This window comes from Anabrus simplex, chromosome X, assembly GCF_040414725.1.
Source record: "Anabrus simplex isolate iqAnaSimp1 chromosome X, ASM4041472v1, whole genome shotgun sequence".
Lineage (NCBI taxonomy): Eukaryota > Metazoa > Arthropoda > Insecta > Orthoptera > Tettigoniidae > Anabrus > Anabrus simplex.
Genome location: NC_090279.1, coordinates 221,848,370 through 221,862,650, shown reverse-complemented (window position 1 = coordinate 221,862,650; position 14,281 = coordinate 221,848,370). Strand labels below are relative to the sequence as shown.

Genomic DNA, 14,281 nt, shown 5'->3' with positions numbered 1-14,281 from the left:
GATGTGAAAATGGAAAACCACGGAAAACCATCTTCAGGGCTGCCGACAGTGGAGTTCGAACCCACTATCTCCCGGATGCAAGCTCACAGCTGCACGCCCCTAACCGCACGGCCAACTCGCCCGCTATTTAAAATTCTAGTGAAAGATATGAATGAAATTTAATCTGAGACTACATACGTTATATTGAAATTAAAATTTAAACTTGTTTGAGTCAAAACAGGCTACTAATGTTATCCATACAGCAAATGTAGAAAAAAGTAGGATTTTTAATGTTTTGTCCAGCCCTTTTCCTGAGAGCAGCACTTGAAGAATTTTAAAGCTCTAATTGAACAATGACTCTTAATCTCAAGGTTAACATCAGAAGACAAAAGTATTGTGGTAAGTTCTGATATGCATCTAAATGGCATGATAATAAAAGCGATTACTATTATTCCTCTTGGACTACTCCATCTCTCCGCAGTTTCATTTCACGACATTATTTTGGCAAATATCAACGAAAGTAACTTTTAAGATTAATCATTTTAACAGTATTAACCTATGTAACATTCTCCATAACTCTAAATTACGATAAATCGGCAATCAAAGTCAATATCTTTCTCATAAAGAAGTACCGTATGCATTTCTACCGCAAATAGATAGGCCGCCAGCGCTACGTGCCGAGCTGTGTAACTACTCCGATTGCAGTGGAACTAGCTAGAGCGACGCATCAAGTCGGCCGTACAGGTAGCAACACAACAGCGCCTCAAGTCTCCAGGTGGCAGCACCAATGCTCTCTAAACATGGCTGTACTTAGAGCCCTGCGCGGATATACAAAATAACATCTGCACCCTTCAACTCCTAACCTCACACCTACTCCCAGCCATGGTCATCCCACCATACCCACAGTCTAACCTAATCCCAAATCACATATACTAAAATTGTAACACTAGTATAAGCACCAATAATTGTAAACCAAATGTAAATATGTAACACCATTGTATCTAAACCAATAAAAAGCACAAGAGCAGACACTGCACACTTAGCCAAGAGGCCAAACCCCTTCACATCTCCAAATCCAAAAGCTTCTTCCCTCTTAACTTCAAACCCCCATCAAATCCCCAAACCCCGCCAAATCTCCTGGCCAGAGAGAAGGCGTAACCTTCTAGGTGGCCCGCCCCTCCCCTTGGTCCTTGGTCCGCATCCGCGAATTGTTATCCGCGGATATTTAACTACAGTATAATACACACGGATAGCTCTGACACCTGGCACCAGAACCCCTACAGCCACAGTTTATGAGGGACATATCCATTAATTGCGGCCAGGACCAGTTAGACTCAGGTCAGATTTACGGCTGTATGGTCTGTATATGTCACCATTCTCCCATACCACTGTACGCAGAAATGAAATGAAATGAAATGGCGTATGGCTTTTAGTGCCGGGAGTGTCCGAGGACAAGTTCGGCTCGCCAGATGCAGGTCTTTTGATTTGACTCCCGTAGGAGACCTGCGCGTTGTCATGAGGAAGAAATGATGATGAGGACGACACATACACCCAGTCCCTGTGTCAGCGAAATTAACCAATTATGGTTAAAATTTCCGACCCTGCCGGGAATCGAACCCGGGACCCCTGTGACCATTTAGCCATGGAGCCGGACTGTACGCAGAAATAAGAGTAATCAATAACCGTCATTTTTTAAAGAAATTATCCACACTGCCATACAGTTTGCAGCCGCCAAGACTCGCATCCGTGCAGGGCACTCATAAGATGTTCTGGCGCACTTACCAATATGTACGCTACAGTCGCCATTTTTTGTGTTCATGAAGACGCAGTCATTTTTGAAAACAGGAAAATAACGTGCAGAAGGGAGCTTGAAATGTATGTTGGGTATTCAGCCTGAAGATTGGTTTTATCCTCCACAGGTTCACTAGGCAAATGAAAAGTGGATGTAGCTTCCCTCGCCGAGTCAGAAGTTGCTATTGCACATCGCCATGAGCGATAGTTTAACAGGGACTCGCTGCATAAGACTGAGGCAGGTCACTGTTTTTAACAATTTGCTTTACATCGCACCTTGTGGCGACGAGCACCGTGGCCTTAATTAAGGTACAGCCTGGTGTGAAACTGGGGAGCTGCCGACAGTGCGGTTCGGACCCACTATCTCCCGGAGACCCTAAACAAGACAGCGAGCAAAGGCATTTTGAAATGTATATACGAAACTAAGCTCACCACCTTGCCCCACAATTTACAAACCTTCAGCAAACTTTTGAAACCTAGTGCAACTTGAAATCTAAAGAGTATTCTCGTCAAGTTTGAACAAGAGGGAAGTGACGCAGGTGTGAGAATGGGCTGCCGACACTGACCACAAGCGATACATGTCCCGTTATTTGATTATCGTTTCTTTATTGCTCATCTTACCCGAAGAATTACGAATGAAGCACACGTACGTTCAGCTGGTGTCCGAACGTGTACCAAGTGCTTTCACTGGATACAGCGATTATGTCCCACTAACTACTTTTAGGCCGAGGTGCCGCAATTTTGTCGCGCAGGGCAGGGGCGCCCTGAAACTTGAGCAACTCCGCCCGCCTCGAGAGATTTTGACACCATATACAGCGATCATTTTAAATGCCATTACAGTAAAACTCCCCTCAGGGACTGGACTTCAGGATTAAGAGAGATAAATCGAAAATAAAATCAGGCAAAGAAAAATGAATATAGTCTATGAGAGCTTGTAGCATAGAGTCCGCAGTGAACTTGGCGATAGCACAATTAAGACGTCAGCAGATTGAAGCGTTGCTTCCGCTAATTTGTGACAGACCCTATCCGACCTCCCTTGATGTACTCCTGATCTCTTTCGACCCTTCGCCACCACTAAACTAAGGGTGGTTAGAGAACAATCATTGCTTCTTCTAGCATTATCAAAGAAGTAAAATGCTATGTTCCCGGGCAACAATTAGAGGCTCCCAGATCCCCCTCTAGCAAGACCTGTACTTGTTCGAAACAGTCTCAGCAATCGGCAGGAAGGGGAGTGAGGAAGGCAGCAGTATGTAAAGGCAATGAAGTGGTTAATGTCAGCGAAGTGCTGTATTTACAAAGTTGAAAACAAGAAAAGCAGCTGGAAATAATATTTCAAGCGATATGCTACAGGCACGTCTGTAGTTAATTTATGAAGGAGCGAATGGAGAGCTGAAGTGTACAAGTGACTACTGAATGGCTGGTTAAAGACAGGTAACTATCACATCTACCGATGATACCTCCTGTAAGTTTACAGTTTGGTTCCAATGAAGTGGGAGGACTAGAGAGTAAGGAGTGTGCATTCGGGAGACAAGTGGGACAGTTTCATTAGCTCGTCAGCTGAGGTTAGCGGCCGCGTATCAGAAAACTGGACATTCATTTATGGGAAGAGGAATTAGGTACTGGAATAACACTGCCAGCTGGGCGACAGGTTGCTTCATTCATTGATGATGATGATAATAGCGATATCTCATACAGAATGTCTGATAGTGAATAAGAAAGTTGTTAGGAACCGAAAAAAGAAAGGATCGTACATAAGCTCTATACAGAATTAACGAGAGCGGACTAAGTATGATATGTTTCGAGCTGAACTTGTGTCCACGAGAGCGAAAACAGCTAAAACATTTTCAAGAACATTGTTTCCTCCTCTTAGCTTCGCACACGAATAAGTAGTGTACAGTTCGACTACTGGATCTCAGGCATTTGGCAACCTCTGAAAGTGTGCTGTTGCTGCTCAATCGTGTTCCATTTGTGGGAAAACTGCTTAGCTTGAGCGCCATTTTGTCCGAAACCTGGCTCGAAGCAGTGATAACAAATTTGGAGACATTTTTCCGCCGACTCTCTAGGAGAATGATGTACCAGGGAAGGCGCAAGTCTTCACAGAAAAGAAAGAGAAATGAGTCAGGAGGAATTGTGAACGAAAGCGCTCCCTAGTGGGCGTTCGAGTCAACACATTGTTTTCCAATATGAAATTTTCGAAAAATAATTTTAGATCCAGAATTACTAATGAACAATTCAAAGACGTGTATTCCAAAGTTTGTAAAGACAACCCACTTCGCTCATTAATAAGGCATGTGAATGTGCTAATACAGGGAGTGAGGTGCCGAATTGTGGTAACACTGGTGTCAGCGTTCTGTCTCCCACCACAACTAGCTTCTTCTTCCCTTACCATCCATGATCGAGTCCTTTACCCTCCTGCCATTGTTCCCACCGATCATTCTCGTTTACTAATATCAGGCACGACGTGCAAAAGAGCAATGAATTAACATTTCTCACTGTTTAGGGTGCTAGGACTACCTTCTTTTCCTCATGGGCTACCATGTCTTTCCTTTATTCCCACCTGGATATACCTGCTCCCTTCACAAAGCTGCAGGTTGTTCTTATTGGATTTTTTCTCTCTCTTCACCTGGTAGGCCTAGAGTGGAGAGTCTGAATCTGCCCAGCGCCTCACATGTTCAGCTGATTCCTCTGCTTCATTGCATTTCCTACATATATTGCCTCCTATTACTTCAATTCTATGTAGGTGTTTTCTCTTATAGCAGTGTCCTGTCAACAGTCCTACTACCCATCTTATATTTTCTCTGCCGAGTTTCAACAGTTCCTTAGTACGCTTCTTGTTTCGCCCTTTTATCAGTTCCTTTGCAAGCCTGCATCCTGGAGTATTTTTCCAGTTCTCCATTTGTTTCTTTTGTACCCATTTTCCTATGTAGTGTCGGGCTTGTCCATAGGACAGGTTCTGGGCCTACAAAATGTGTTTCTGCCCCTTTCCTGGCCAGTTTATCTGCCTTTCATTTCCTTCTATACCTGCATGCCCTGGTACCCATATTATGTTGACAATGTTGTTCTTCGAGAGCTTCAGAAATGAATGGCAATACCAGACAATTCTGGATGTTATCCGGACAGCCTCTAGTGCCTTAATGGCCGCTTGGATGTCCGTAAAAATGAAAATGTTCTTATTCCTATAGTTCATTTTCAGATTTTCTCAAGACATGTTGTGATAGCTATCACTTCTGCTTGAAAGACTGTAGTGTGTCTGCCCAGGCTCATCTGGATTGATCTCTCAGGTCTTCCCCCGTTGATCCCTCCTCCTGTTCCATCCCCAGTCTTTGAGCCATCAGTCCACCACACTATATCTCTATTTCAGTATTCCATTTGTTGATATCCCAGTCTTCTTCTTATTTTTTATTTGGGTCTCAAACGGTTTTTCGAAGGCATGTGTAGAACTTGCTCTCTTAAGTTTAGTCTTTGTGCACTATTGTGACAATCTATATGAACTCATTCTAGCCTGTCTTTTTATGAAATCGCATAGTGATGGGAGGTCTAGCAAAGTATTCATGTTCTCATGGCCCCAGTTATGGCTATCCGATCTACTGCCGACTTTTCCTTGACTTACTTTCTGCCACCAGATGATTTAGGACTACCTTACAGTGGCCACCATGGATTTATTTATTTGGCGACTGGCTTTCAGTGCCTGCGTGTGGCCTACTCCTGTCCAATAACACGAACGGCTTAACGTCTCCATTCGACGTCATGAGAGCACTGCGGAGAGGTTTTGGACTGAGTCCAGGCTTTCTAGTGATTAGAAATTGCATACCACCACCTCTCTTACCAGTTTTCCCCCAACGGAACTCGAACCGGCAAGCGCGGTGTTTCTAGGTAACAACGGTGTATTGGTTGTGTCGAGCAAAACATGTTAGACAAGGAATATCTTTGTGGAGGAAGTGTGTTTTTGTGTGAGATCAGAATATGGCCTCATGTGGGGGAGTGGTCTCGGCAAACACAAACAACATGACTGCTTTCCAAGTGATAAAAGACTTTCTGCTTTCCTAATCTGTTTCACGGCCAGGTAGTGTGATCACAAACATTAACCAAGCGTGATTAAAATTCTTGGCTGAATATTACGCTGTCACAATATTCTAACGTAACGTACCTTTGCCACTCGACATGTAGTTCACACAATTTCAACAGGTGATGACGTCTGTGGAAGGACTACACATACACACGCGCGCGCGGGCGCACACAAAGACTGACTGACTGACTCTCGTCTCAACAGGAATGCAGCGCTCGCCTCGCAGCGCGCACGACCTCACCACATGGCAAGAGTTTCCCTAAATTGTACTTCAGTCAGCACCCTGCCTCCCACCACAAGCTCACAGGAAACACACTGCCGAGCGAACTGTCAGTAGCTAGGAGCTTTATTTGAACAGATAAGGAAAGGTACGGTGAAAATGAACTGTACACACCCGTAACGCCAGATTGTTTCCCGAAATATTCTGAATATAAATTCAGTTCATAAATAATACAATGATTGTATTCTTCTTTGTTGACGTTGGTAATTCTTTCCTCGGTTCTCTTCTTCTATCAGTCAATACTACCTTCACATTCATCTTAGCATTCGCATTCCTGCCACTCCTTGTCTCCGTACCGTACATTATTTCTCTCTTCTGTCCTCGAACACTCCCGGCACTAATTTTTTTCTCTTCTTTGAGGGATGATATAATACACATTTCTTTATTGTTGCATGCCTCGGCAAGATTCAATTTCAATTACATGTGTGGATCAGAGGGTTTGAAGGGAAATCGCGTGTAGGAGATGTGAAGAGTAGAAAGTGCATCCCCTCCTGAACGTCCTTGCTTTTGCAAGCCTGAAACCCCCACACAGGCCATAGCAGGCTGATTCATTCACTGCGTGGGAGCACGGGTTCCTGTCCCGCCCAACACTGCAAACACTTGACTAGTTATAGCAGACAGTTTTATCGGAGAAGTAAGAGTTCCACAAGATTTGGGCAGTCAGTAGTGAATAATACAAAACAGTAAGGATATTAACAACAAATAATTAACATAATTTAGTGATAAGTCCTTCTCACACCGTGGTTAGTCGGTTTGAATCCCGTTGGTTACCATCACAATGTTGACAGGAGAGATGGTAGCATAACTGCAGAGGTGGCCAAATTATTACACAAAAGCATGGATTTTTTTTTTCTTTTTTGCTAGTGGCTCTACGTCGCACCACAGACAAGTCTTATAGTGACGATAGGATAGGAAAGACCTAGGAGTTGGAAGGAAGCGGCCGTGGCCTTAATTAAGGTACAGTCCCAGCATTTGCTTGGTGTGAAAATAGGAAACCACGGAAAACCATCTTCAGAGCTGCCGGCAGTGGGATTTGAACCCACTATCTCCCGGACGCAAGCTCAAAGGCTTGGAAAATAACATATTTAATTTTCCTGGGTAGCGTTACAAAAGAAAATTAAACATGCATGTGCCTCAATACTTCGTATGTTGCCTTTGTTTGAAATAAGTATTTTCACCCTTTTTGGCATACTTTTAATGAGTGTATGGAACTGTTTTTGATGTCATTGTCATGGTGTTAAATCCGTAAGAAAGTTTCAATCAACCCCATTTGTGTTGTAACAGTGATTTTCTTCTTCTCAATAGTCCAGTAGGGCTATTTCCGAGCCACGGAGGCACAGAAAGGTTTTTATCTCATGACAGGGTGCACCAGCATGCATGAAGACACAAGGATTTTCCCCAAACCAATCAATCATGGTACTCTACAGTATATAATCACACTCCAGATGTTGTACGCCTCCTACGAACGTACTCACTCGTCTAGTCACTGAAGCAAACCTAGTAGCCCATTGTCGGCATTATTACAAGCTATAAAGGAACAATAATAACAACATATTTTTAAGTTTCCAGAAAACATTGTTGATATAAGTAGTTAATGATGTTAGATACCTTCTTCCACCAATCTTGTAGGCCTTTACCCATTCCAGTCTCTTTTCTCCATACCTGGAGTGATGTTCAATCCGTTATTGTAGTGTTCTAGCAGATCACTGCTAGAGCTCTTCCTAGCACATTTTCCTTTTCGTTGAGACTCGTAAACCCTCTCGTTTTCTTCTGTTACCTTAATTTGACTAAGATTTCTTGGTGAAATATTAAGTCTGTCCTTCAGCAAGCAATGTTCTTGCCACCCCAATTTTCTGGCGACATATCACTTTTCCTCCCCATAACTTTAAATTTTTCTTGATACGCCGATGTTATGCACTGCCTTGTAACCCCATCGCAAATATAGGTTTAAATATGTCAGCATAAAGCACCAGAGCTCTACTCATGGAATTAAGCGACAATAGTAACTAAACAATCACTAAATTATTGGTAAACTTCAAACAAACAATCGCATGTGCACAGAACTAAATGCAGTGTTGTTGCCAAACTATGAGACAAAATCTTAAAAACATTATCCAAATGTCCCTATATCACTGTAACATTTCCAATGTCACTTCCCATAGAAACACAAATGAATGTGTACTCAGAAAAATTGAATAATGGATTTTCAGACCTGTAATCTAATAATTTGGCCACCTCTGTAGATTGCGTGCCTCTTTGCGGTGTTCGTATGCAGTGAAGGCGTACGACGCTGCTGATGGGGACGTTAAGCTTTACGCAGATCCCTTGATGCTATTCGACAGCAATAAGCTATGTGCCGACACCGCCAGAAGCGCAGGTCACCCACGGCCAAGCCGAACATGTCCCGGCACTTCGGTGTTTTCCTTACTCCGATTGTCTCCTTTTAACAACTTAATAAGAGTGTTACCGGGTGAGTAGGGCCGCGCAGCTGTCAGCTTGCATGCTGGAGACAGTGGGTTGGAACCTCAATGTCGGTAACTCTGAAGATGCTTTTCCGTGGTTTCCTATTTCCACACCAGGCTGCACCTTATTAAGGCCACAGCCGCCTCCTTCCCATTCCTAGCCCCTTCCTATCCCATCGTCGCCATAACACCTATCGCTGTCGGTGTGATGTAGAGCAAATTAAAAAAAAAGTAAAGTTGAAGTTAATTTCTCTTTATTGGCTTTATGTCCCACTAACTACTTTTATGGTTTTCGAAGACGCCTAGGTGCCGGAATTTTGTCCCGCAGGAGTTATTTTACGTCCCGGTAAATCTACCGACAGCTACATTTGGGATGTGGTGATGGACGAGCATCACCGTTCCTAATGGGAGATGCACTGTCCTTACAAGTGACAGTCACTCAGTTTCTCTAACCATTTTCTCTCCTTAGAACGCTTCGGGATACCAAGCTCTTCGATTATGTCCACAAGGTAACATCTTCTGCCAATACCACATTTCAAATGCATCATCCTTGGCCTCGTGATTCACAACCACATAAGAAGAAGAAGACTGAAACATACACCAGATGTTTCTTTCTGATGTTATGAGAGTAGGTAAGCACCATACCGCACAAGGCGACCGGAGTACGAATCTCTGCCAATCTACTGTATGTGAGATTTTTTAAATACAGGTTAAGCCCTTTCTACGTAAAACGCGAGGTCACAACATCAGGTCAAAATATATTATAAGCTTGTTGTTGTTGTTGGTGGTGGTGATGGTGTTTGAGTTATAGTTAACAAACACCCTAATTACAAATTTATCTTCGAAGGGTTTATTATTTGTAATAATAAAATCATCACAACTCACTTAGTATCAAACATGGACGATTCTTTGTAATAACTCGTGCTAGTTTCAAAACGAAGTTTCAAAAAACAATTTCATTGCATTAAATTAAAAGAACTAAAGTGACACTTTGCACAGGCTCATGTTAACCTACAGATTACTGATACCCACTGATACCATTCCGTCATTTTAAAATGTGGCGGGACTCTGCTTCGAGGCTGTGTCCAGGTAGTACCTCAGACTACCAGTAGGAGCGCTCGTCCTCGTGTCACTTACACAGTCCGCTATCTGCCGGCCATTAATATTACTACGTCCATCTGCGTACATTCATCCTAGGTCAACAGCTGGAGTCGCGCATGCGTCATGCTTACGATACACGCCCACGATTTACTACAGTTGTAAATGTCAGGGGTAGACGGAAAGAGAAATTGCTCGGATAGTTTTCATTCCACAGACAGACACCATGACGTGTAACATCATATATCGCTACCGTGAGACTCGAGAAGGTACACTCCATGCGATAATAATATTTATTACACATAAAGCAGCGTGTTTCCTTGGTCGTGTTCAACAGCTGCTCGCCCAAAAAGCATACATTGTGAGAGAACATCGAGTTAAACTTGTGTGTTACTGGAATTACTATTAGCTAGAACACAATTATCCAAAAACGTACTCTCCTACATGCCCATCAAAGCACGAAATAACTCACGAATCTTTAGAGAGGACCTAAAAATGCCACGAGGATTGTTGTGTTAGGAAAGGGGAGGAGGCACGGATCAAAAACCGTGAATGAACTTTTGTTGGCACTCCAAATCTAGTGACAAGAGGTGATGAGACGTTTTGAGAGTTTTCGTAGTAACAACACAATTACGCCTACATAGTGTAAAATCAAAATACCTCCACCCGGTAGCAGAAGCATCAGTCACACAATACTTGGAGTCCTGTGGTGACGATGAAATAGGAGTGGGAACGAAGCGGCCCACCATCACAGCTCGGTCGGAACAAAGATGCACAAATAATGAAAGCCTAGTTCATGCCTCTCAGGAACGCAAGCCGTCTATAAGGCAACATTTGCACAGCCTCTTCAACCGGTGGAGGAGAAAGTTGCGTGCCAGCGGCCATGTATTGATTACGAGATGAATGCAGCCTCTCCTGTACTCAATGAATGGCGCCACACGTACCAAAGTACATAACATGTCCTGTCAGACACAATGAACTGCCATCCCCGCTCTTCCGTGGCAATGTTATTGGCTTGACACCGTGGTTCGAGTCCCGTTCGTCAAAAATACTTTTACCATCAGAATGGATTTTTAACTGTTTTACGTCGCACCGACACAGATAGGTCTTCATGGCGACGATGGAATAGGAGTGGGAAGGAAGCGGCCGTGGACTTATTTAAGGTACAGCCCCAGCATTTGTCAGTGGTGAAAATGGAAAACCATCTTCTGGGCTGCCGACAGTGGGGTTCGAAGCTACTATCTCTCGGATGCAAGCTCACAGCTGCACGGCAAGGGACGTGGTGGTAGATTGCGTGCCAAACCACTCCGCAGTGTTCATATGGAGTGAGGCTTCCTACTGTCACATTCACTCCTCTGAGGCATCCGATCGTAAAAACTTGCTACGAATATACACGATACAATACAATAAAGAAACACGTGAAAGGAATAAAGAATCGTGTAGCGGGTCCCTGACAAGTTCTCGACATACTGTATTTCATTCGCCTGTTCGCTGCAATACATACAAGCCCGTGTACCGTCAGCAAGAAGATATGATGGACATGGAAGCTTCATCTATAACAAATCATTACATTTAACAGAAATAATAATAATAATAATAATAATAATAATAATAATAATAATAATAATAATAATAATAATAATAATAATAATAATAATAATAATAATAATAATAATAATAATAATGTTTTTACTAACTATCTGTACGACTTTCAGAGGCGAAGAGGTATCAGAATTTTGTCCCGCACAAGTTCTTTTGCACGTCAGTACTTCTGCCAATAGCCCCTTTAACTTCAAATACCAGAGAACTGAGCCCGGAGACTATTTCAGGGAGAGAACTGAAATTCAACACACCGATTGCAGTAAACAATTCGCCAGGAACAATACAAACTCGTGGTCCTGGGCGTTAACCACTGAGTAGGCGCGTCGCCCTTCTCATCTCCGGCCGGTAAACACCCTTGGACCCTTGACTTGTATTTGGTGTTCGACAGTTAAGAGTTGCTCAAAATAACGGAGATTTTAAAACCCGAATACTATTTTTTAACACAGTCATAGAAAGCTAGCCAAACACTTCAACTTGTTAGTTACCGTCGAGCCTGACTTGGCTACATTAAAAAAATCAGGATTGGATTTCAAGAAGTTAAAGAAACTCCTGTAAGTATGTACAACACATGTCCATTTGCTTCAGATGAGCATTTGAGCCTGAAATGCTCACACAAAACACAAGAGCATACAAACTCCATTTGATTTACTCTCCTGAAATATGGTCATCTTTCTGACAACCGTCTTATCGGGACTGGAGGTTCGTAATTTACTGATTCCTATGTTATAGTTGAGCGTCCAGCGAAGGCCTTCACAGTTATGAAAATGCTGTCACGGAACTTCTGTTAGGAAACGAGCCAAGAGTAACGGTGTTTTCGCATTCCTTTTAGTTCACTCACAACTGGCGAACAGTCAACCTGATGTTCTGTCATGTAAACACTAGAGATCGTACGACATGGAGTGCAAGTGAACTGACACAAGTACGGCACGCAGCACATTAACCCTCGGAACACCGGAAGCGCCGTTCCACTAAGCGGTTCGCTCACGCCTACAGCATGCCCCGCTGTTTGGAGCTTCTTCACGAAATAATCAACAGGCCTAACACCATTTTCCTCGGTTCGTGTCACGCTACGTCATGTAGGTTTCCAATTTTTAGTTTATATTTTGTTATTTTTTTAATCCCAGGTGGAACGCAAAATAGTGCCCGTTTTTAAGCGGCTTTCAACCATACGTCAATTTTAAGACATTGTTTCTCCAAAACCCTTCATCTGATCGAATCTAAATTTTGACACAATATACAATGGAATATTGTCAGACTTTTCAAGAAAGAAGTTGTTAATGTTGTAAGGAGTGGGGTGGTTGGAGAATCGCGTTGTGATCTTTATATGCCCCATGGTTACGCGGTATGACTGTGAAATACATAAACGCATTATCAGTTTGTTAGAACAATATGGTCGATGCAGGGAAGGAGGGCATTAAGTCGAAAATGTTCTATGAAAGTAAAGGATATTGTAATTCGTATGACAAGAGCAGCTGATCCAACGCGCGTAGTCGTGTGAAGTGTTGGGCCCCAAAGGGAAGGTAACGACCGTGGAAGAAAGTTTCTGAAAATGCAAGAAGTCGAGCGACAGAAAAACAGTAATCCAAGGTGAAAGAACAGGTCGTCCGCGGAAGCTTATGAGAGACCAGAATTCTGCTTAAAATGATCAAGAAATCCCGTAAACCGGCAGAGTTTGCACTATGTGCCAGACCAATTCCGAAAGGACATGACTCTAAGGGCAATCCGTACAATTCTCCGCCATTCGAGGCAAGAGCGAGAAAACATTTAATTCATAGTAAGACAGCTAAGAAAGAATGAGGCAGAGTATTGCGACAGAGACTTTAATAAGCGGACTGGTAACAGTGTAGTGAATGTACAACATTCATCGTTCTTTAGAGCTGCAAACTACCCTAGTTGCTTTACGTCGCAGGGACACAGTAGGTCTTAAGGCGACGAGGGGACAGGTGTGAAAATGGGAAACCATCTTCAGGGTTCGAGCCCACTATCTCCCGACCGCACGACCAACTTGCACGGTGCTCAAACCTATTAACAAATCCTATCTTGGTTTTCGTTTCACATATAACAGCAGCATACCCACACGTGTGTTGTCATCTCCTTAACAAACATTCTGAAATTACAAACAATTTTGTAAGGAAAAGCCGAACCATTAACATTGCATCAACCACCATGAAATCGTACACACGGACATCTAGTAAGGTATTAGAAGCTTTAGCAAGTTGCTAAACAAAAGAAACCTCATTCTTACAGGAGCTGCCTAGACGTAGAGGCAAGTTGATGAATCTTATCAACATTGTGCTCACGTTATGGTTATATTACAGATCAAGAGCTCAGCTCTCGAGGAACGAAACTAACCTTTGGCCAATTACATTAAACTGAAGGGGCTCAAATCAGATGGTACTGCTGCTATTTATGACGCCTCGTCGCGATAAGATGTACTGCAATCTGTTGTTGATGTTGCTCAGAACATGAGATCCGATCACTTGTCCCAGAGTCTTTTGAAAGACTTGCAGTGTATTGGCTAACCCTTCAGCTCCAAGCATTTCATTCAAACATATTTCCTCTGAACGACAAAGTAAAGCTATTGCTTTCTTCCAATAAGTTCCGTTCCGTTCTTTTCCCCGACTAAGTGAAAATGAAGTCATCTAGTGTGAATCGAAGTATGTGAGCGATACAGACTTGTGACTTTCGTAATAGCTCAAGATACCGCTCTACGTACTCCCTGGCACAGCTGAACGAGGTAAGATTGCCTGCTAGACGTAGTTCCTCTCTCCCAGGACATGTCCGGCTACACTACACTACAGTCATGTGCGAGGTCCCCCTATCAGTCACCCTCGTCACATCCTGAGTTAACTATTTACTTCTTTTTACCTTTCAAACATTATTACACCAATGTTTCATTTCCCTTCAACTGACAGTCACCTCAAATTCCAAGGATATTTCTACACAAACATCACCACTGCCCGTACCGTTCATCTTGGAGGGAGGTCTCCGCCCGCCATCTAC

At 43.1% G+C, this 14,281-nt stretch overlaps 2 protein-coding genes across 7 annotated transcripts in view; both read right to left on the bottom strand.

Annotated features, from left to right (window-relative positions):
- Positions 1-14,281, bottom strand: part of wkd (whacked) — a 569,688-nt gene that overhangs the window by 76,335 nt on the left and 479,072 nt on the right. The gene's annotated exons all lie outside the window — the stretch shown is intronic.
- Positions 1-14,281, bottom strand: part of Mhcl (Myosin heavy chain-like) — a 399,178-nt gene that overhangs the window by 295,032 nt on the left and 89,865 nt on the right. Inside the window, exon 1 of one of the 6 annotated variants that reach the window (XM_067159642.2) lies at positions 5,918-5,988. The exons of the other annotated variants lie outside the window; for them this stretch is intronic. The gene's annotated coding sequence lies outside the window, so the exon portion shown is untranslated. Of the gene's footprint in view, positions 1-5,917; positions 5,989-14,281 lie in introns of those variants that run through there. 6 annotated transcript variants of the gene reach the window in all.